The sequence below is a fragment of the Lethenteron reissneri genome, unplaced genomic scaffold (genome assembly GCF_015708825.2).
Source record: "Lethenteron reissneri isolate LAM-NWPU_2019-01 unplaced genomic scaffold, ASM1570882v1 scaffold_1640, whole genome shotgun sequence".
Classification (NCBI taxonomy): domain Eukaryota; kingdom Metazoa; phylum Chordata; class Hyperoartia; order Petromyzontiformes; family Petromyzontidae; genus Lethenteron; species Lethenteron reissneri.
Genome location: NW_026891378.1, coordinates 4,667,968 through 4,692,376, shown reverse-complemented (window position 1 = coordinate 4,692,376; position 24,409 = coordinate 4,667,968). Strand labels below are relative to the sequence as shown.

General features: G+C 49.6%; 1 protein-coding gene across 3 annotated transcripts in view; it reads right to left on the bottom strand.

Annotated features, from left to right (window-relative positions):
• Nucleotides 1-1,256, bottom strand: part of LOC133339150 (zinc finger protein 497-like) — a 29,920-nt gene extending 28,664 nt beyond the window's left edge. For 2 of the 3 annotated variants that reach the window (XM_061547285.1, XM_061547286.1), the window contains exon 1: nucleotides 875-1,254. The gene's annotated coding sequence lies outside the window, so the exon portion shown is untranslated. Of the gene's footprint in view, nucleotides 1-874 lie in introns of all 3 variants that reach the window. The other variant, XM_061547284.1, reaches the window with a different exon arrangement.
• Between the last annotated feature and the right edge of the window lie 23,153 nt (nucleotides 1,257-24,409).

Genomic DNA, 24,409 nt, shown 5'->3' with positions numbered 1-24,409 from the left:
CGAGTTGGAACAGTGGTGGTCACAGGTGGTGCGTCGGCCAGTCATCTCAGTCAGTTAACCCATGCCACCTGGGTCTGTCCCGTGACGTGACCTCCTGCCAACAGGCGTTCGACACTTCCCGTGGCCTTAACGTGCACATAACCTGGCACAAGAGCCGTGGTGACGTCACCACCATTTAATGGTGAATGGCGGTTGTTGTGTGAGTTTGTATATGTATGCGAGTATGTGCGAGGGGCTGGTAACCAGAATTAGAATCTGTATTTATACTACAGGAGGAATTAAATGAGCTATAAAGCTATTTTTCACATATGTCCGGTGGGGGCACGGGGTCAGAACGTTACAAAAACACGATTGGCGTGCAAAGTATAGGAAAGATAAACGAAATAATTTTAAAAATATAGACAAATAAAACTTAACTATGTTTATCTTAGATTTGAAGTTTTCGTGACTGCAGGGATCCATATGCTTTGGTTCTTTCGGTAAACTCACGTAGGTATCTTATTACCAGGTAAGGTCCACTGAGCTATTAGCTTGGTTGTCAGAGGCGATCTGCCCATTACTAATGATAGCGCAACATAGTTGCTTATCACGTGAAAATTTCTAGCAGCAAAATAATCTGGACGCATGTTTCCAAATGTGGAGTAAAAAAGTCCACACGACCATGGGGAAAACCATGTTACGTGTGAATGTGCTGAGTGAATGCGTATTGAGTGAATGTGTTACGTGAATGCGTGATGTGTGAATGTGATGGGTGAATGTGTGATGTGTGAATGCGTGATGGGTGAATGTGTGATGGGTGAATGTGTGATGGGTGAATGGGTGATGAGTGAATGGGTGTTATGTGAATGTGTGATGTGTTGTAAAAGTCACGAACCTGGCGGCCCCTAGTTCGATCCCCGCTCAGCGATTATCCAAGCCGGTCCTGGACATCCCGCTGGGCCGACTGACGCCTTGAATGTGTATCCCTGGTGGCAGTGTAAAACAAATACACAGAGAGACAGGCGGCCGGGCAGGGGGTGGCGGTGCTGGCCACCCAAACCCTCGTGTTGCCTTAATAGGCGCTCGCTAACAGCACTTTGCCCCAGCAGCCCCGTGTGGGCTTTGTCTTTGTGCGCGTGTGTAGAGTGCAGAGACAACGGTGGCGGTGACGGAGGGGGGGGGGGGGTCGATCTCCAGGCGCGGCAGCAGCAGCAGCAGGAGAGAGGTTCTATCGGCGCCGCTCTCACCCCGAGAGAAGCAGCGGAGCCGCACCACGTGATCGCGGCAGGGCCCGGGGGTCACGTGGCCGGGGCCACCAGCATTTACGAATCGCGATTTCGTCGGGCGAGGCGGTCCTCGCGAAACCCCGTGGTTCTCCCTCCCCCACTCCCCCCACTCCCCTCCCCTCCCCACTCTCCTCCCGCGACTTCACTCTCCCCCACTCTCCCGCCCCTCCCCCACTCTCCCTTCCCTAAGCCTCCTACCCAAGGCTATATGGGGGATATTTGTCTTGAGATGATTTACGTGAATTAATAACTCATGGATTTTCCCCGAAGCCCAAATTAAGAACAGTTAATTCTAGATTTGAAGCTTTCGTGACTGCAAGGATTTATACTCTTAGGTTTTTTCGGTAAAGTCACGTAGGGGAAATATATATATATATATAATAGAAATAATAAAAATAATAGCAGAAATAATAGAAATACAATATTAAATCACGACGTTTTGGTTGAAATCCCAATTTCTCTTGGGATTTCTCTTTACTTTATACAGAAATTGTGCTGTGACGGTTCCACCTGAAGGCGGAAGCTTGTGTTGCCTCCGAAACGTCGTGATTTATTTTATTTCTATTATTTCTTCTATTATTTTATTATTTATTTTTATTATTTTCCCTACGTGACTTTACCGAAAAACCCAAGAGTATAATAACAGTTATACAGATGTGGTGACATCGCGGATGTCACTGTGTAGTACCGGCCCTAGAGGGGCTCGGTGAGCGCTGAGTCGTGGCGCTGAGTGGCACCACGCGTGGCGTGCCAGTGCCGGACCCCAACAGGACGGGGTGTGAGAGTGTCAGCCATGGAATTGGGTTACTCCAGGCCATGGTACTCTGGTTGACACGTGACAGGTAAGATCTTCAAGTTCAAGTTCATTTATTAGGTATAGCCCTGTGAGCCATTCAGCTCTTGAATCGGGTGCAACCGCAACAAACAAAAAACAAAAACATGAACAAAAAAAACATCTTAAAGTGAATATGTGACTAAGTGCAAAGAGAAAATCCAAGAAAAGACAGCAAAAATATTGCAGAAAAAACACCGTACACCAACGCTGTGTGCAAAAATCCCAGTGGGATGCAAGTCAAACAACAACAACAACCACAAGACAACTTAGATTAAGGCCATCAGTCTAACTCTGTACTACAACAACACAAACATGGCTAAACCAATACACTTTTCGAAATCACCAAAATAAAGCCATGAAGGCAATGAAAAAGCAATCATAGGAACTGACGGAATTTTAACAATAAATGGCATAAACAACATGTACTACCAAAACCCTGCAGCCATAGCTGGCTGCATGAGTCACTCCACAACAGCAGGAGCATCAATCGGAGTATTGTAATTTTTCAATGCACCTTTAAGATCAGCACACTAAATCAAAACACAGGTCATACTTTGTAGCGATCATCCGGAGCGAAACATTTTATTTTAGGTCACTGAATAGCACTGGCAGCTAGGGGTGTACAACTCCTCTAAAGCAGTTTTGAGTGAAGATCTCATAGGTAGTGACTCAAGTTTCAATTTATTTGCAACAGCATTCCAGACCCTGGGGGCATCAATAGCAAAGGCCCTTCCTCCAGTATATGTACGGCAATAGGGAATATTAAGCTGGTAAATGAGTGTAGACCTTAGGTCAAATTTGTTCTTTGAAACAGAGACGAGATCCAGCAGGTAATCTGCAGATTTTTTTGCAAGTACATCATGAATAAATAAGATCTGGTGCACAAGCCGTCGAACATTCAGAGATGTTAAGTTTGACCCAATGTAGAGATCACAGTGGTGAGTCCTATATGGGCAGTTCAATGCAAATCTTAAGGCCGAGTGATACATTGAGTCAAGCTTCTTCAGTACAGTACTTGGGGCTGATTTATACACAATGTCACAGTAATCAAGTAGAGGCAGTACGGTAGCTTTAATCAATTCCAAACGGAACATAGGAGGGAAGCAGTGCTTGTGTCGATATAGAAAACCAATTTTAATTTTTGTCTTTTTCCCAATATAATCAATGTGATCTTCAAAATTCAGTTTTGAATCCAGGATGACCCCAAGATACTTATAGATCTTGACTTGCTCTATTTGATCATTATTTAAGGTATGTAATTGGGGAAAAATAACTTCCCGCTTTAGTCCTGGTGAGAAGCATAGCACCTTGGTTTTGGCAGGATTTAGGACTAGTTTAAGAGCAACTAGCTGATGTTGTAGTTTGTTGAAATCACTCTGGAGCTTAGCAATCACGTCATCCGGAGAGCGGCCAGCAGTAATTAGTACCGTGTCATCTGCAAAAAGATTTACCCTGGAATAATCCAGTTCAGTGCCCAAGTCATTTACATAAAGAGAAAACAAGAGGGGGCCGAGAATGGAACCCTGTGGAACCCCTTTTGTTATCTTAACACTGTTTGACCTCCAACCATCTGTGAATACAGTTTGGGTGCGAGAAAAGAGGTAATTTTTTTAACCATTTTACTGTGTTTTCGGAAAAACCGAGGCAACTTATTTTACTAAGCAGGATGTTGTGGTCTACTGTATCAAAAGCTTTGGACAAGTCAAGAAAAAGACAGGCGCAGTACTGCTTATTATCAAGGCTACTGTAAATGTGATTCAGAGAGTCTAATGCAGCAGATGTGGTGCTGTATTTTTTTCGGAACCCAAATTGTTTTAGATGTAATAGATTGTTGGCGGACAGGAAACTGCTAATTTGGTAGGTCAATAATTTTTCAAAAATTTTCATCAACGGGGACAAAATTGAGATAGGTCGGTAGTTATTTGGATCATCTTTAGGGCCCCCTTTGTGAAGTGGACGAACATAGGAATGTTTCCATTCTAGAGGAACTGATGCTTCTTTGATGGACAGGTTGAAAATATGGGCTATAGGTTTGTATATTAGGTGACCAACAGTTAGTAGAGCAAAGACGGGAATACTATCTGCTCCGGTAGAGGAGGACCCTTTGAGGTAGGACAGTTGTTTCAGAACATTATTTTCGTGGATTGGCTGAAAACTAAATTCGCTTAATGTTTGGACAGGAGTGTAGGAATTTGCATGAGCAGGGGTGACTCCCAATACATTATCAAATAGGGTACCAGCTTCAGAAAAATGAAGGTTAAAATTGTCAACTATTTTTTGGGGATCTGAAAAATATTCCCCATTTCGGTTAAGCTGAACGGGCAGATGATCTGTTTTGGATGCCTTTTCGATACATTTGATTGTTTTCCAGAAAATCCTGGCATTTCCATGAGATTCAAGGAGAGTGGAAGAGAAGTAGTTATTTTTTGCATGCCGTATTTTTTTGACGCATCTATTCCTTAAAATCCTGTATTCTAGCCAGTCATTGACCAAATTACTTTTCTGAGCACATGCCCAAGCCTTGTCCCTAGTTTTCATAAGCTTTGTAATCACAGGATCAAACCATGGTGGACGGTTGCCTTTAGTTTTAAATTTAACCAACGGAGCATGTTTGTTAAGAATTTGGAGAAACGTGTACCTGAAGGTCTCCCAAGCCGTAGTCAGGTTTGGAATATCACAGACCTTGTCAATATCCGAGTGAAGCACATCATTAGTAAATGCCTGAGTGCTGAAGTGTCTCATGGAGTGCTTCTCAACCAATTTAGGGGGGGCTTTGGGTCTGGCTGATGATCTCACCCCAAAAATGAAGGAGTGATCACTAAGGTTATTACCTAGAACACCAGTCAGTGCGAAATTGTGAGGGGCATTTGTCAATAGGACGTCAAGCAGAGATGACTGTCCCGGATTTTTTAGGTTGGGTCTTGTGGGGACATTTATTAATTGAAACAGGTTAAATTCATCTGCAAAATTTGTGGCCACGGCCGGCGGGTTTAGCCAATTCCAATTTAGATCACCCACTAAAACTATTTCACCTTTAGGGAGGCCCCCAAGAAGCTCTCTCAGTGCAGATGCAGCTTCAACATCCTTCCCACTAGGCGGTCTATAGCAGCACACTACCAATATGTGTTGATTATTAGGGAGAGTTATTCTGAGAGCCAGACCTTCAAAGCAACATTTTTTAAACAAGGAGTGAGCTGGTGAACATGCAATAGTATTACGAACATAGATGGCAATTCCACCTCCTTTAGATCCTCGGTCAAGCCGAAAAAGATTGTAGTTGTCAATCGTAATCTGCAAGTCATTGACGGCAGGAGTGAGAAATGTTTCTGTTAGGCAAAATATGTCCGGGTCAAGATTTGCTACTTCTAGTTTTAGTTGACTTAATTTAATCAAAAGCCCTCTGATGTTGACATGTAGAACACCAACACCTTTTCTGCCAGAAAAATCTACAGAATTATATGAGTTCTTTACATTTGGTCCAGGATGAAGCTCAATACCACCCAGAAATAAGAAAAGTAGAATTAATAGTTTGCACAGGTATTTTCTGTGAAAGGATGAAGAGCGACGAACCTTGGACGAATAGCAGCAGCTCGCAGATGGTGTTATTTTTAAGAGCAGAATGAAGTTTGGAAGGAGTGCTGGTGAAGTAATGGGACAAAGATAGGGTTTAAAAGGATATAATGATGGAGTGTAGAAGTGTCTATAAGTTGTTTCATTAGCAGGTGTAGTTGCAAATTTAGCAATAAGTATTGACGCGAAGTAACGCGGGTAGCCATTTGTAGAGTTGAGTGTGGCACTAGATATGGCCGGGAAGGACAGTAGTAAGATACACAGCAGGTGAATTGACATCTTTAAAACACTAAATTTAAACACACACACAGCTCACTCACACGCAGCTCACCCTCACCCACTCTCACGCACAGCCCACACCCATGCAGCACAACGCACACGTGGCCGCACATGCCGCCGCCATCTTGCTGCTGTTGTTGTTGCAGCTGCTGTTGTTGTTGCAGCTGCTGTTGTTGCTGCAGCTGCTGCTGCTGTTGTTGTTGCAGCTGCTGCTGTTGCTGCTGCAGCTGCTGCTGTTGTTGCTGCAGCTGCTGTTGTTGCTGCAGCTGCTGCTGTTGTTGCTGCAGCTGCTGCTGTTGTTGCTGCAGCTGCTGCTGTTGTTGCTGCTGCTGCTGCTGTTGTTGCTGCAGCTGCTGCTGTTGTTGCTGCAGCTGCTGCTGTTGTTGCTGCTGCTGTTGCTGCAGCTGCTGCTGCTGTTGCTGCAGCTGCTGCTGTTGTTGCTGCAGCTGCTGTTGTTGCTGCAGCTGCTGTTGTTGCTGCAGCTGCTGCTGTTGCTGCTGCAGCTGCTGCTGTTGTTGCTGCAGCTGCTGCTGTTGCTGCAGCTGCTGCTGTTGCTGCTGCAGCTGCTGCTGTTGTTGCTGCTGCTGCTGTTGTTGCTGCAGCTGCTGTTGTTGCTGCAGCTGCTGCTGTTGTTGCTGCAGCTGCTGCTGTTGTTGCTGCAGCTGCTGCTGCAGCTGCTGCTGTTGCTGCTGCAGCTGCTGCTGCTGTTGTTGCTGCAGCTGCTGTTGTTGCTGCAGCTGCTGCTGTTGTTGCTGCAGCTGCTGCTGTTGTTGCTGCAGCTGCTGCTGTTGCTGCAGCTGCTGCTGTTGTTGCTGCAGCTGCTGCTGTTGCTGCAGCTGCTGCTGTTGTTGCTGCAGCTGCTGCTGTTGTTGCTGCAGCTGCTGCTGTTGCTGCAGCTGCTGCTGTTGTTGCTGCAGCTGCTGTTGTTGCTGCAGCTGCTGCTGTTGCTGCAGCTGCTGCTGTTGTTGCTGCAGCTGCTGCTGTTGTTGCTGCAGCTGCTGCTGTTGCTGCTGCAGCTGCTGCTGCTGTTGCTGCTGCAGCTGCTGCTGTTGTTGCTGCAGCTGCTGTTGTTGCTGTAGCTGCTGCTGTTGTTGCTGCAGCTGCTGCTGTTGCTGCAGCTGCTGCTGTTGTTGCTGCAGCTGCTGTTGTTTCTGCAGCTGCTGCTGTTGCTGCTGCAGCTGCTGCTGCTGTTGTTGCTGCAGCTGCTGCTGTTGTTGCTGCAGCTGCTGTTGTTGCTGCAGCTGCTGCTGTTGTTGCTGCAGCTGCTGCTGCTGTTGCTGCTGCAGCTGCTGCTGTTGCTGCTGCAGCTGCTGCTGTTGTTGCTGCAGCTGCTGTTGTTGCTGCAGCTGCTGTTGTTGCAGCTGCTGTTGTTGTAGCTGCTGCTGTTGTTGCTGCTGCAGCAGCTGCTGTTGTTGCTGCAGCTGCTGCTGCTGTTGTTGCTGCTGCTGCTGTTGCTGCTGCAGCTGCTGCTGTTGCTGCTGCAGCTGCTGCTGTTGTTGTAGCTGCTGCTGCTGTTGCTGCTGCAGCTGCTGCTGTTGCTGCTGCAGCTGCTGCTGTTGCTGCAGCTGCTGCTGTTGCTGCAGCTGCTGTTGTTGTAGCTGCTGTTGTTGTTGTTGTAGCTGCTGTTGTTGTTGTTGTAGCTGCTGTTGTTGTTGTTGTAGCTGCTGTTGTTGTTGTTGTAGCTGCTGTTGTTGTTGTTGTAGCTGCTGTAGCAGCTGCAGCCGACCCAACTGCAGTTGCAGGAGTCATACACGAAGCAGCCGCAGCTGTGTGTACTACAGCAGAGCAGCAGCGGCCGTGCGGCCTGGAGGCGCCGAGGCTGAATAGTTGCGTGATGTGGACGTGGAGAGACGAGATGTTTGGCCCATCAGCTTCATTGTTCTGCTTCCATTTACGAGCGCCCTCCACGTAGGCCTCGACGTAGGCCCCCACGTGGGCCCCCACGTGGGCCCCGACGTAGGCCTCGAAGTAGGCCCCGACGTAGGCCCCGACGTAGGCCTCTATGTAGGCCCCCGTGGGCCCCGACGTAGGCCTCGACGTAGGCCTCTATGTAGGCCTCCACGTAGGCCTCGACGTAGGCCCCGACGTAGGCCTCGAAGTAGGCCTCGATGTAAGCCTCTATGTAGGCCTCGACGTAGGCCTCGACGTAGGCCCCGACGTAGGCCTCGAAGTAGGCCTCGATGTAAGCCCCGACGTAGGCCTCGACGTAGGCCTCGATGTGATAGTGTAGTGATGTACACTCGTGTGTGAAAAACTAACGTTGTAATTAGTTAGTGGAGGCGTTATACGATAGATCACAGTGTATTAAAAAAGTGTAACTGACGAATTGTTTTGGGTTAATTTAAAAAAAAATGCAATGATTCGATCTCAAATCGAATCGTTTTTTTAACAATGGTGGATAACATACACACTTACATATATAACAGTAATAATTACATCGTAACTACATATATAACAGTCAATATGCAATTAAAAGTTAAACATTCTGGCATCATTTATATAGACTTATAATGAAACCTAAGAATCTAAAGAGAAACCTGTCTTTCATGACGACAGATATTTTGTTTTTGATTAATAAGAGCACGCGGCTTTATCGAGGCACAAATAAAATATCTCACCCTCAACACCATTACCACCCCAGAGACTCGATGTAGTGTACTAACTAACTAATGTAGTGTACTAACTAGTAGTGTAACCAGTGTACTAACTGACGTAGTGTAATTAACTAGCTACCAGTGCACTAACTAACTAGTAGTATAACTAACTAGTATAACTAACCAGTGTACTGAGCCTCAACAACAACCACCACGGCTTGCGAGGGACCAGCACTCTACCCCATACAGATGAAATGAGTGTGTGTGTGTGTGTCTTTAAAGTAAAATTACCTGTCAATTGAAAATGAATCGGGTGCGACCGCAACAAACAAAAACATGAACAAAACACATCTTAAAGTGAATATGTGACTAAGTGGCAAACAGAAAATCCAAGAAAAGACAGCAAAATATTGCAGAAAAAAAACACCGTACACCAACGCTGTGTGATCTACACAGGGGCCCCAAGTGGGGGCTAGGGGTGGTCACGTGTCGGGGTGAGATCCTGCTAGAGGGTTCGAGAAGGTGGTCGTGGCCAAGGGCGGAGCCAGCCACGACCAGTGGGGACATAAACCGGGTCCCCAGAGGGACCGGGGTTCAGCGTTGCTGTTGTCATCTGAAGATCTACGTTCTATGTTCTACGTCCAAGAAGAGTCACGAACACGTGGACCGGGACCCAAGCCGGGGTCCCGTCCGTTGTAGCTACTCCCACCACAGGTTGTGATCGGGTAAAGGGGCAGTCACCCCTTTGTGTTGGTGTGAATAAATGTGTTGCCTCCAAAGAGTACAGCTGCGACTCAGTTTGATCCACTACATGTATGTAGTGACATCGCTGGATATCGCCATGCTGTAGGTGCAGTGCCGGCCCGAGGGGGCATGGTGTGTGTGTGCCGAGCAAAGGGGAAAATCGTGTGAGGCCATGGCACTCTGGTTGACCCGGGAGGACACGTGACCGGTTGAGATGACAGGGGGGCCCACAAGAGGGGGCTAGGAGGGTCACGTGATTGGGAGCAAGGTTCTTCCTGATGGTTCGGAAAGGGGGGACGTGGCAAGGGCGGAGCCGGCCACGCCGAGGGAGAATATAAGCCGAGTCCCGAGAGGGATCGTGGTTATTCATCCCGGGAAAGAAACCCTTCGTCTACAATCTCCGTTCAACGAGTCTTCCAGCACGTGGACTCGGGCAGTATGCTGTTGGTCCCGGGTCCGTAGTTAACAGTTACATGTGAAGTATTGGAATTGACGGCAGGAACTTCTTGACGGGTAACACACTTTTATTAAATCTTGACGTGTCACAATACAACGGGTGGTCTCTATCCTTTGGACTATACACTCCACTTAACTCGTGTAGACTCTATGCTTCTGGCTACACACAATACACTTGACTCGTGTAGACCCTATGCCTCTGGCTACACACAATACATTTGACTCGTGTAGACCCTATGCCTCTGGCTACACACAATACACTTGACTCGTGTAGACCCTATGCCTCTGGCTACACACAATACATTCGGCTCGTGTAGACTCTATGCCTATGGCTACACACACTACACTCGCCTCTGGGTTACACAGAGTCCCGGTCCCGTTAGGACAGCGGGACTAGGTACCGCAGGGCCCTATGTCTTCATCCCTGTCTTCATTCTTCGCTGGTTACATACTGCCCTTACGCCTGTGTGCATCCCCTTTTATAGCCCCTGCTCACGAGAGACGGAGCTGATGCGGACGTCGACGTGAGCATCGCTCCTTAGTGAACCAATCACGACGCACTCTCTCTACGATCCGTTTTCCCCAGCGCGTGTTAACACTACTCCACCAATCACACCGCGCTGCCACCCGGTCACTCCCTCTCAGCGCGTCACCGGCCCACAGCCAATCATTACCCCGTAACCCACGACCCCGCGCTGACCCCTGATCCTCCACCGTCAGCGCGCGTCACCACATACACAGCCAATCATTACGCGCTGGCATACGATCCCTAATCCCAGCGCGTATCACCACTACATCACCCCCTCCCACATAGCTTGCAGCCGGCCCGGCTGTTAACCAACAACACAACCTAACGTCAACGCAGTAATAAAGAAACCCCACCCCCCAGTGTGCCCCGTAACGCAACAACAACAACACAACAACAACACTTAAATAAGAAGCAATATACAGCCCGACGAACAACACAATAAAAGCGAACACCAGAAAACGAACGCGCCAAGTGTCTCTGTGACTAAACGCAGTGACGAGGCGCTCCGGCTGCCTCGACTCCTCACGTGGTAGGTCATAAAAAGTAGCGCGACCTAGCGCGAGTCCGTCTGGCCGGTCCGTCGTATGGGACGGGACGCTGGCGACCGTCCGGTGGCTCCGGCAGCTCTAGACGGCGCGGATCGGGCCTGGAAGGACCGGCCCCGCCGCGAAGATCCGGCCGCCGGTGGTCGGCAGCTGTCAGTTCCGAGACACCTGGGAGCGGATCAGGCGGAGACATGTGAGGATCAGGCAAAGACATTTCCCCCTTAGGGTCGTTGGTCACGTCACATGCTCGGCCCTCACGACACAAGGGGAGGCCATATGGAGGCGAGAACGGTTTCAGTCGGGAGGGGTGGACGTACCAACGGCGTTTTCCCCATTTTATCTGAACGCACTGGGGGCGTGCAACCCGCACGACCTCCACGGGTCCCCACCATGGCTTCAACAATTTAGGCGACGTAGCCAAAGGTGCCTGAGGGCAATGCAGCCAGGCCCTGTCACCTGGTTCCCAGTTGTGCACGGACACCTTCCGTGCACGCAACCGCTCGTTTGCAATTTGGCGAGCCCGCCTCTGTCAGCTTATGAATATTAAATTTAATATGCTCTGCCAATTTCGAATTAGTTCGTGGTGCGGGCAGGCCCAGCTGCGTTTCCATGGGCGGGTCGGCTTCCCGACCGTACATCAGATAAAACGGGGAAAATCCCGTAGCTGCATGGGGGGCCATTCTATACGCGGCGAGGACCCCAGGGACCTGCAGGTCCCAATCAACATGTGCCTCACACACCTGCTGGCACAGCATAGAAGTCAATGTCCTGTGGAGCCTCTCCACCATCCCGTCCGTCTGCGGGTGGTACGGGGAGGTACGCACCTTCTTAGTACCCAACAGGTCGCACACCTCTTGCAGTAATTTACTCGAAAAATTTTTCCCTTGGTCGGTCAGCAAGCGTTCGGGAGCCCCCTTGTCCAGGACGTAGCTCTGGACAAAGGCGTCCGTCACAGCCGCCGCCGACTGGTTGGCGAGTGGCCACGCCATAGGCCACCGGGTAAAATATTCGACCCCCACCAACAGGTACTTATTACCCCTAGGCGTGACTGGAAAAGGCCCCAGAATATCGAGTGCAACGAGCTCGTTAGTGCGCGAGACCTGGATAGATTGCAGCGGTGGATTAGCTGCCACGGGCGGTGGTTTCCGTCTGGCGCACTCAACACAACCCTTCAGAATATTCACCACGTCACTCCCCATTCCCGGCCAATAATAGTCACGCTGAAGCAGGGCAAGCGTTTTGTTAACTCCCAAATGCAAGAGGCGTTCGTGTGCGGCCAAGACAACCTTCCCCCTCACAGCAGAAGGCAATACAATCGCGTGCCGCCGGGACAAACTGTCCCATCTCATTAACAGGCCTTGCTTAAGTACGTAGGAGCCAGTTCGTTCATGGTCACCTTCGGAACCCCCCGTCCTGCGGCGCAATGCTAGCAGGGAGCTGTCCGCCATTTGGAGACGGCCCCACTCAATCAGCGACAGTGAGAGCAGCGAGTCCTGACCCCCTGGGGTAGCGGGAACATCCCCCATTGGTGTGCCCGCGGTCGCAACCAACGCCTCCATACCTTCCGTAACTGGCGGTTTACAGCGCGCCGATCCCGATAAGCACGCACATTTGTGACAAGGCAACAACCGCGACAGGGCATCAGCATTTGTGTGTCGCAACCCCTTACGGTATGTAGTCGTGAACTGATAGTTCTGGAGGACTTCCAACCACCGCGACAATTGGCCCGAGGGCTGGGCGACCCGCAATGAATATTGGAGCGCCGCGTGGTCCGTCCGGACCGTAAAGTGACGACCATAGAGATATGGTCTGAATTGTTGTACGAAAAAAACAATGGCAAGCAGCTCGCGACGGGTGACGCAGTAGCGCTGCTCTGCCGGCGACAACACTCTGCTACCATAGGCGACCACCCGTTCGACCCCTCCAACGACTTGGGACAGCACCCCCCCAATGCCCGTGTTGCTAGCATCCGTGTCTAGCAAGAAGGGACTCGCAAAGTCCGGATAGCGCAAGGGTGGGGCCCCTACCAAGGCGTCCCGGAGGGAGCAGAATGCAGCCTCCTCCTCCGGTCCCCATCGGAACTTCACTCCTTTCGCCGTTAGAGCGTGCAAGGGTTTTGCAATGGTGGCGAAGTGCTCAACGAATCGGCGATAATAAGAAGCAAAGCCGATGAAACTGCGCACGTCCGAAACTGACGTGGGCGTCGGCCACAAACTGACACAGTCCGTCTTCGCAGGATCGGTAGAAATCCCCGAAGAGTCGACAATGTAACCCAAGTATCTAACGGATTTACGAAAAAGGTGGCATTTGGCCGGTTTAAACTTTAATTTAGCCGATCGCATTCGCAAGAACACCCCTCTCAATCGCTGGAGGTGTTCTTCAAACGTTTTACTGAAAACAATGACATCGTCAAGGTAAATCAGGCACGTATCCCATTGCAAGCCTGACAAAACCAACTCCATAAGGCGCTGAAACGTCACAGGAGAGGAGTGAAGTCCCATGGGTAACCGGTTAAACTGAAACAGGCCCCCTGGAGTCCGAAATGCAGTCTTAGGCTTAGACTCTTCGTCGAGTGGCAACTGCCAGAATCCGGATAATAAATCAAGAGTCGAAAAGTATCGCGCACCAGACAATGCGTCGAGGGACTCGTCCATCCTGGGGAGCGGATACGCGTCGGCCACAGAGATCTTATTCAGGCGACGGAAATCGACGCAAAATCGCAAGGACCCGTCCTGCTTTTTAATGAGCACAATAGGTGCTCCCCAAGGACTGGAAGAAGGCGAAATAATGTCGGCTTCTAGCATATCGTTAACGGCCGACTGAACATGTTCCTTCTCAGCAGGACTCAGTCGGAAGGGATTTAGCCTGACCGGTGCCGCATCGCCCGTTTCAATGTGGTGGCGTAGCAGGTCCGTGCACCCAATGTCATACTTATGTTTACTGAAGACATCCGAAAATTCAATCAGCAACCCGCGCAGCGCACCCAACTGTACCGCTGACAAATCGTCCGAGTCCGCGCACAGCGAATCGACCCATTCGAGGTCCTCCTTCGGTTTTACGTTTTGCTTGGGGCTCGGATCAGCCTGCGCAACCAGCCGCTCTTCCGCAGGGACCCGCGCCGCGTGAGCTAGCACGGTGCCCTGCTGAATGACGGCCGGCCGCGACCCAGCGTTTAAAACCATTACAAACGGATCCCTGTCAGCCCCAACCAAAGTGTGAGCCACCGACAAATCGAGACCTCCAACAGCCCTATTAGAAGGACCCAAAAGCATGCCTTGTTCCGAGGCCTCCCTCACCCATGGTTTCCGCAACCGGAGGGGAATTAACATTTGTGAACCCGGGGGCACGTGCACGGTCTGTGTCGCTAACGCTTGTATCGTAGCGCACGCCATCCGAATTTCAGTAGGGCTCGTAAAAAATGAAATACGGCGACCCGATGGTAGTTCAATGCAACGCTGATCAATGAGAATTTTGATGGGCATTTTTGCCAAAAAATCAGTGCCCAATAGACAAGGAACCGCCAGGGAGGACGAAACGAAAACGGGTCCCGACAATTTGATATCTCCAATGCAAATGGACGCCCTAATCTGACCGATAATGCCCAACGATCCCCCGTTAGCGGCGTAAAATGGCACATCCACCGGAAGAAGCGGACGACATTGTACAGGGAGAATGTTATAAATGAAGTCCGATATAATAGTCGCCGATGCCCCCGTGTCCACTAACACCCTGACCTCGACCCCATCAATAGATCCCGTAACGACGGATGAACCCACTGAGGCAGCCACTATTCTGTGCCCCAACTCCGACCATTTAATGTCTCCCCGGTCCTGGCCGAACCCCCCTCGCCGAACCGAATCCCCGAACCCTACTCGGCTCTCCTCCGCCGCAACGCGACGGCCCATGCGTGTCGAGTATGCGGGCCGGGCATGTGAGGTGCCGCGACTTGCCGGGGTTTGCAGGGATGACTTGGGGCCTTGTTCGTCGTCCAGCCGAGGTCCCATGGCACGCTGACGTGGGGCGCGGCAACCGGAGGCCACATGGCCCCGGAGGCCGCAGTTATAACACGTGATGACAGTCGTCGGAGATCTCGGTTGCTCCAGCTTGCGGGCCGATCGCAGAGGCGAACGACCCCCTGACCTCCAGTCCCCCGGTCGTCCCGCGATGAACGCCTCCTCTCGTGGGCTGACGACTTGGGGCACGGTGACTACCGGGCCCGGAGCTGAGGCCACGGCAGCGTTGCAGACGACCCCTTGTTTACGTTGAAGGACCTCGTGCGCTTGTATGCTCGTAGCGACCCGTAAGGAAGAAATATCGGTCTCGTCGGCCGTGTTGATGGGGACCCCCAGGTCCTGCGCCAACTTGAGCAGTTGCTCCAAAACCATCGCATCTTGGCCCTCCTCGTCCATACGAGGGAACGCGGCGTCGGCGAGAGCCAGCAACGCCGTGCAATAGGCGAGCACGGTCTCCGTGTCCGCCTTCCGTCTTGCATAAAAATGATGGCGACACGCCGAGGGAGGACCATAGACCTCCTTGGCCATGAGAGCCAGCGCATCCTTGAGCGTGGAGCGGTCCGACCTGCGTGCGGACGTGAAGGCCGCGAGCGCGTTGTCGTCCAGCATGGCAGGCAGTGCCCGCAGTGCCGTAGCGTCGGACCAGGCGGACATCTCCTGATGCGCCAAAAACCTGCGCTGAAATTGGCCCCAGTCCCCGCCTTCCGCCTTGAAGGCTGACAACGTGGGAAGGCGCTGTTGAAAGATGAAGTCGTCCTCCTCTTTGTGCTTCCTCTCCGCCGCCCCGTTGGTGTGTAAGATGGCGGCCCCAGTGGCGGGTGTTTGATGGCGGTTGGTGACGTAAGCGGGCGCGCTTGGAGAACCGCTGCCACGTGGTGATGGCCGTTCCCGCCAAAAGTCGGCGCAGATGAAATGGCGGGAATCGCCAAGTCATTTTGGCGGGAATCTGCGGGGCGACCCTGTAGAACGTCCGCCGCCGTCCCCGCTCCTCCCGACGAGCTGATCTCCGCCAGGATGGACGCGGCGGCGAGCAGCAGCTCCGCCAGGCGGGAGTGCGCCTCGCGGAGCACGGCGTCGGTCCCCCGTCGCTCGTCCGGCGCCGTCGGCGGATCCTGCAGCGTGGGCAATTCCTCGTCCTCACCCCCCCGATGCCAGCTGGCCCGAGTCGTCGAGGTTGTCCCCGCGGTCAATCCCGTGGGTCCGACGGGTCTTCCTTGTATCCATGCTTGGAAGACCGTTTCACTTCTGACGCCAGTTGAAGTATTGGAATTGACGGCAGGAACTTCTTGACGGGTAACACACTTTTATTAAATCTTGACGTGTCACAATACAACGGGTGGTCTCTATCCTTTGGACTATACACTCCACTTAACTCGTGTAGACTCTATGCTTCTGGCTACACACAATACACTTGACTCGTGTAGACCCTATGCCTCTGGCTACACACAATACATTTTACTCGTGTAGACCCTATGCCTCTGGCTACACACAATACACTTGACTCGTGTAGACCCTATGCCTCTGGCTACACACAATACATTCGGCTCGTGTAGACTCTATGCCTATGGCTACACACACTACACTCGCCTCTGGGTTACACAGAGTCCCGGTCCCGTTAGGACAGCGGGACTAGGTACCGCAGGGCCCTATGTCTTCATCCCCGTCTTCATTCTTCGCTGGTTACATACTGCCCTTACGCCTGTGTGCATCCCCTTTTATAGCCCCTGCTCACGAGAGACGGAGCTGATGCGGACGTCGACGTGAGCATCGCTCCTTAGTGAACCAATCACAACGCACTCTCTCTACGATCCGTTTTCCCCAGCGCGTGTTAACACTACTCCACCAATCACACCGCGCTGCCACCCGGTCACTCCCTCTCAGCGCATCACCGGCCCACAGCCAATCATTACCCCGTAACCCACGACCCCGCGCTGACCCCTGATCCTCCACCGTCAGCGCGCGTCACCACATACACAGCCAATCATTACGCGCTGGCATACGATCCCTAATCCCAGCGCGTATCACCACTACACATGTAATTAGTGTAGTTACCCAGGTGGTCACCACCCGAGGTTGTTAGTGTGTTTTAACTGAAGAAATTCGCTGCCTCCAAGTCGAAGTGTGCGACTCAATTGAACTCACTACACATATACTGATGTCTTCTTCTTACACCCCCCCCCAAATGTGCAGATACTATTGCACCTATTGTATGTAGGGTTTGTAGGCATATATGTCTCCAAAATATTAATATTTTCGGGGGGCTTGGGGGAAGTGGCTTTTGGGGGGGGGGGTCGACAATTTTTGGAAACCTGTTGGATCGACCTTTTTACCCCCACATCTGGGGGGGAGGTTCCATTTTCTATAACTTTTTGATTCAGGCCTTCTGAAAGGCTCTTATAATTTAGTTGAAGGACAAACGGAACACCAGGCTTTTATAATACAAGTCACATGCTTAAAACCAACAAATATGTGCCTCTGGTTAATTCGAAATCCACGTGATCGCCTCTATGTATGGTATAATAGTTGCATATCTTTACAAGTAGGCAGAATTTGATTGATTTTAATTGGCGTGGCTCTGTTGTCATCCACTTAGTGCGCCCAGTCTCGTGTGCGGGAGTAGGAAAGTGGTATCACTGAGCACGCGCATCACCGATCGGTCGGTCGGTCGTTCGTATTCGTTTTAAATCGAAGCAGTAGCAATCAAAATCGTCAGTTGTGCTTTACTTTGAATAATGTAACCGAGTATTTGCTTTGTGAGTTTTAATTGATTGAACTGTGCTATGGCAGGGAAACGGAAGCGTGTTGTTGATTATACGTAAATTGGATAGTCGAGTGAACTGTACTTTGTTTTCCAAAACAAGATTTTAGAAAATGGAATTTTAGTTGTAGTAATAAGGAGGCACTTCCAAGACTATAGGATGGCGTTCCAGGGACTTATTGGTCCTTTAGACTTTAGGATGAAGACAGCCCAATTATGGTCTCTCCCAGGTATCCAGGGGCACAGATGTGAGTAAATGTGCAGGTCGAAGTAATAATGAGTTGTAGAGGGGGCATCAGGGGCAAAACCGAGAGTGGAATGGTATAATAGAGCGATAATTGATTTTTCTGTTTAGTTTATTGTCCTTCCTCCGCACCTCCGATTAGCCTGGGTGGCTACGTACAATGCGAGTTCAACATACATACAAGATGTTTTAAGGTTGAATCAGAAGCTATGCGGTAGATGGGGTCACAATATTCAAAAATGGACAGGATGCAGGCTTTAACTATACTCATACGGAATTGAGATGGAATATGGCTTTTGTTTCTGTATAGGATCCAAAGGTCAATGTGGGGCATGTATTGACCAAGTTCCACTTCCAAGATGCCAGTGATAACCTCCCCTTCAGTTATGGCAGGAGGTGGCATTCTGCAGAAGAAGCAGTGACTCAGAAGTGACCAAGGTGAACACTGCCAGTAAAATCTTGATTTGAAGCTTTTGTGACTGCAGGAATCCAAACTCTCTGGTTCTTTCGGTAAAGACACGTCGGTATAAAAAATAGATCACGACGTTTAGATCACAGACAAGCAATCGTGGTCAGGTGGGACAACCACAGAGGCAGGCGGTCCTGTATGTGACCCTACTGGCGATGGGTAGCCAGTTGAGAGCACGGAGACAAGCTAGTGAGTCGAGACGGGGATGAGTGTGGGCAATGACGACGCGTGCGAGGTTGTTTTGTAGTCTTTGAAGTTTCTTTAGGTTGCCAGTGGAGGTCCGGACTAGGACGGAATTGCAATAGTCAAGGCGAGACCCGACTATGCAACATGCAAATGTGTTGGCAATTTCAGTCGTGATGAGTGGACGTATGTGTCTGAGAGCCTTCAGGTGAAAGTTACATGAGCTGATGATATGGTTGGTTTGACGGTCGAAGGATAAAGTTGAATCTAGGATGACACCGAGGTAGCTGAAGTGGTTGGTGAACTTGATGTTGTGACCGAAGATGTGTATGTGTGTTGGGAGTGCTAATGAGTTGAGACGTTGCTTGGTACCTAACATGCTGCTGTCACTTCTCCTAACTCTAAACGGATGTTGTTTAGGGCCAGCCTAGCTCTATTCTCAAAGAGAATAAGATTGCTCCGATTTAAACTTGATAATTTAGACAATATTGTCTTACAATCACACTTAAAATTAACAGATAAAATGTCCAGGTCTGATTGGGACCATGTAGATAACATGACAGTTTCTTCAGCTACTTCAATGTCAACCAAATGTAAAGTTAACTTTATTACTAAATTCAACCTCCTGTCAAAAAAGAAGCCAGAGCCACATGCTAAAAAGTTAGATGTTAACAAGATTGATTTGAAGATTTTGTGACTGCAGTAATCACGACGTTTCAATCGTAACACAAGCGGTCGTCCTCAGGCGGAAAAAATAATTCAGCAGTGGAACTGCTGAACCAGCGAGAGAGCTGTTAAAACAAGGTTATATGACTTTACCAAAAGAACCAAAGAGTATGTTAACAAGATTGTCATCAATGATAGTAACATCCCAATTTCCGACAGCCTAAAATCGGTACTAGCTAAAGGGTTGGATTTCGCAGTCGCCCCTAAACACATCCCAGTGGATGATATCATTGCCCAGATCGACGTAGCCCTCAAAGGCTTGGGACACATCCCAGCAGACATTGCTAGATCTGAAATCGCTGCTATCCTCAAAAACGCTAAGAAACCCATTAACAACATCAGCAAGGACGAGCGTTTTGAACTTTCTCAATAAAAAACAGAGATGACATCATCCTCCTCTCAGCCGACAAGGGGTAATGCCACTGTCATCATGGATACAACCACTTAAAACAACACAATTCAGGACCGTATTAACGATGGCAGCTATACCAAAATCAACAGAGATCCCACCAACCGCCTAGCTATAAAAACAACAATATCATCACTTATTCGACTTCTCTAATCGATTCGACCAAGCAGGGCTCTCTAAAACCTTCGGCTGCTAGACCACCCAGATTATATGGCCTTCCAAAAATCCATAAAGTAGGTACCCCGCTCTGTCCTATCGTGTCCACCATTAACTAACCCACCTACAAACTGGCCCGATTTATGTCTCAGATCCTGCTTCCTTTCAAAGGCAAGACCACCTCAGCTGTACTTAACTCAGCTCACTTGATTTCTCTAATCAAGGACATCTTACTGTCTCCAGATGATTTACTTGTCAGTTTCTATGTAGTCTGTCTGTTCACCAAGGTACCTGTACCTGACACCATTGCAATCATTGAATACTTGGTCCAACAGGGACTGAATCCAGATGTACCAACTTTGGTAAGGCACTGCCTTACCAACACTTACTTTACCTGGAATGGTACATTCTACAAACAATGGGGTCTCCTTTATCGCCAGTGGTAGCGAATTTGTCATGGAGAAATTTGAGACAGATGCCATCCAGACATCCACCCTACGTCCTTCCTTGTGGAAGAGATACGTAGATGACACGTTCGTCATCTGGTCACATGGCCTGCCAGCACTGAACCAATTTCTCAACCACACCAATTTCATACACCCATCGATCAAATTCCCCATGGAAGTGGAACAAGTAAACCCGTAAAAACAAAGTTTTTCACGAAAATCCTTTATATGCGTGGCGGCTAGAGTCCTTTCGTCCTCTGGCTTGAGATGGCTGCCACCTATGGGTGAGATGATTGTCTACCACCATTAAGCAATTGGTAATTAAATATTTAATTTGTTTTCCCTAAACAGTGTAAAATTTTGGAATTTTTTAACGAAAATTAATTGTCACACACAACGAGTCTGTGTGGAAAATGTCAGCTCGATTGGATCACGGGAAGTGGGTTAAAAAACGAGCGAAAGATTTGCACGGTCCTAAGCAAGCAAGCGAACTTATAATAAAGGATTTAAAAATATATTCGCCTGTGGAGGACGCGGGGATCGATCCCGCGACCTTTGGCATGGGAAGTGAGGGCGCTACCAACTGCGCTACTCCGCCACGGCCTGTGGAGGGGTTACGCTCTGGGCTCTTACACTGTGACGTTCAGCCAAAGCCATGAATGAGTTCTATTTGAATATATGTAAAATAAAAAAATGTTTGCCTAAAAAGTGTAACATTTTGGGAATTTTTTTTCACGAACATTAATTGTCTCGCACAACGAGTCTGTGTGGAAAATGTCAGCTCGATTGGATCACGGGAAGTGGGTTAAAAAACGACCGAAAGGTTTGCACGGTCGTAAGCAAGCAAGCAAGCACGCAAGCAAGCAAGCACGCAAGCAAGCAAGCAAGCGAACTTATTATAAAGGATTTAAAAAGATGGCAAGCGACCATTCCTGGATGTTTTGCTCGAGAAGAGACCTGATGGCTATTTGGGACACTGTCTACAGGAAAGCCACCCACACGGATGCCTATCTAAAGTCTAACTCCCACCACCATCCAGCCCAGAAGAATTCCCTCATCAAAACACCTCACCATAGGACCCGTTGCATCTTTGACCAGCATCACCTAGCCAGTGAGCTGGAGCACGTACACCAAGCCCTCAAGATGAACGGATATTCTGACCGTACAATTCGCAAAGCTGTCTCCCCAACCATGGGCAGACAACCATCTGAGGGATCCAACCAATACCATCACTTTTCCATACATAGCAGGGGTTACCAAAAATATTTCAAAAATCTTAAACAAACACAAGATCCAGGTTCGTTTCAACACAAACAAAATCCGTGATTTGATCCCATCTGTAAAGGATGTGATTCCTGATATGCAATGCTCGGGTGTCTACAAACTGAGTTGCGGCTGCGGCAGTAGTTACATTGGAGAAATGAAAGGACATGTCTCGGACCGCGTTCGTGAACACAAGGCAGATCTGAAATACGGTAGGATCAATAGCTCTGCCGTTGATAATCATTGTTTTAACGCTGTGGGCTCACGCAAAATAGACTTTTCCAAGACGAAGATTTGTTCCTGAAGCCATCCAGATATATAAACACAGACCCAACTTCAACCAAGAAGATGAGTACAAACTGAGCAATCATTGGAAGGACGTTATTACCAAGTAAAGTCTTAACTGACTGTGATGTTTCAATCCTACCTGCCTATGTCAGCTGTTATTTCCGACTCTCTATGTGTCTTTATATTTCTCTGTGCATCTCTCTCCAATCTCTACTCCAGTACTCCAGTGACCCGGGTGCTGCCGCGGGGTCCACTTTCTGCCCTGCCCCCTCTCTCCTCCTACCTCCTCTCTCCCCCCTACTACTGAGGCATATATAACCTCATGCCACGGCAGATGTCTCGCCTACTTCAGCAGTTTTTTCTTGCCGTGGTTGTCACACCTGATGACGATTGCTTGTGTTTCGATCGAAACATCGTGATCGATGTTTTTTTTTACCTACGTGACTTTACTGCCAGGTAACTCTTGCAGGTTTCAAATCCGGGGTATAGAGGAGCCTCTTGGGCATTCGCCGAAACCTACAGATTCGGAAAGAAGACTTGCCAATGCTTACAGGAAGGGCTCCTTCTTCTCATCATGCTGGCTCCTGGCCAGGGCTATGGCCATCTTGCCGGTAGAGTTGCTGTTTGAGGTTTGAGCGTTTTGCTCCAGCACGCTTTCCCTATGGCTCAGAGGCACCCCGGAAGAGGCTGCGACTTCCCCTGGGAGACCATCAGTGGACTGTGCGTGGTCGTAACCCTACCGGCGGGCCAGAGATGTAAGACTAGGCCCCAACTAGGCCTAGTCATTGCGAAACTAAAAACTATTTGCCAATTCTGGCAAATTGCCTGATGAAGCTGTTTGTTGTAATCACTAGCGAAACGTCACAGTACTAAAATTGTAAATCTTGTAGTGGGTTTACTCTCCAACATTCTGGTGTGTTGATATAGTAACTTATTTGCACGTTTTGTTTACGTGACAAACCTTACTAGTTGGCTGTCGGGTGATGATGGGGTAATGACACACTTATACGTACGCGATATAACCCAACTATTTATTTATTTATTATTATGGATGTTCAGTGGTGTAACGCGCACAGGGTTTGCCAACACCAGTTGCATTCATGTACGGGGTTGCAAACTAGTGAGGTCAGGTCAGGATGGGCGGGTGCGAGCGTGGGGCCTGGGAGACAGCAGACAGAGAGACGCCAGCAATTAGGGAAAGAGGCAGTGATTGGCTGGCTGCAAATGCAAACATGGGGTAGGCGCCATGGAGGCGAGAGATAGAGGCGATAAGGGGGGGGGGGAGCATGTGCAACTGACGCTAGAGAACGCCGGCTTAGCGAGGGCCACATGAGGGCACTGAATGAGAAGGGGGATATAAGGGGATGTGTGAATCAACGAGGGGAGTTGTTTGGAGATGAAGAAGTGAAGAATCGACACAAGAGAAGTCCGGGACCTCGCCCTCCACACCTCGTCCTCCACAGCGGTGTTGGCTGAACCCCCGCTGGGGGCACGGGCGAGGTTGGAGGTGTGGGTGTCGTAAGAGGCTAGCGGAGTGAAAGGTTAGCGGAATCCTTAGAGTGAGTGTGTTAGGTTAGCGGAGAATAGGCTAGCAGGAGATTCAGTAAGAGGTTAGTGGAGTGAAAAGCCAGCAGAGTGTACAGTAAGAGGTTGGTGGAGGACAGGCTAGCAAAGCCAGAGAGACAGCGTCCATGACAGGCTAGCAAAGGTCTCTACCCGATACCCGGCCGGGTACGGGTACCCGTACCCGTACTCTACTCGATACCCGGCCGGGTACGGGTAGCCGGGTATCGGGTAGGGTACGGGTATCGGGTACCCGATTGCGACCTCTGGGATGAAGCCATGTTGCAGGCGCGGGTGGGTTGATTCTAGGATCTTGAATTGTGAGAAGAAACAAGACGTTGGGAAATGAGTGACAAACGGTTACTCACCAGTGACTCGCGGCCTACCCGTACCTGGCCGCACCAGGGTCACAAACGGGTACCCGTATTCGGCCGGGTACGGGTAGCCGGGTATCGGGTAGGGTATGTGTATCGGGTACCCGATTGCGACCTCTGCAGGCTAGTAGAGTGCTGAGTAGCAGGCTACGGGATCAAGAGAGGGAGAGTTTGCGAGAAGAATACGTGTGGTGGAATGTGAGGAGCATCCGTGTGAAAGGCTTCGAATAAAGTGACACAGGATAAAAAGAAGTTGTCCGCGTGAATAACCACCACTACAAATGTATAAAATTGTCAACCATTCCAGTTTGCTGAAAAACTGAATTCATTGGTAAATTTAGACATATGGTAACTTGATTAAATTGGCTCTAAAGAAACTACGCATGAATCACATTCACTATCTTAGATTTATAAGCATACACATTGCAAATATTGCACTCATGGACAGAGATGCGAGAGAAGTATCAACGCAGCAGACGTCCGCGAGCAAGGTTTGGCTCAGTAGATCGTTTCTTCAATAAAGGGAAGGAACTCGTCCAGTCTGGAGAAGACTCTCACCGTGGGCAGGGTCTCACAATGCGAGTTCCAGCTTGCGAGCCCCGTCAGGTAAAAGTGGTCATCCTCTCCCAAGCACATCAGAGGCGGCGCCTGCAGATACTGAGGACAGAGTGCACGCAAGGGGCTTCACTTGAACTGCAGT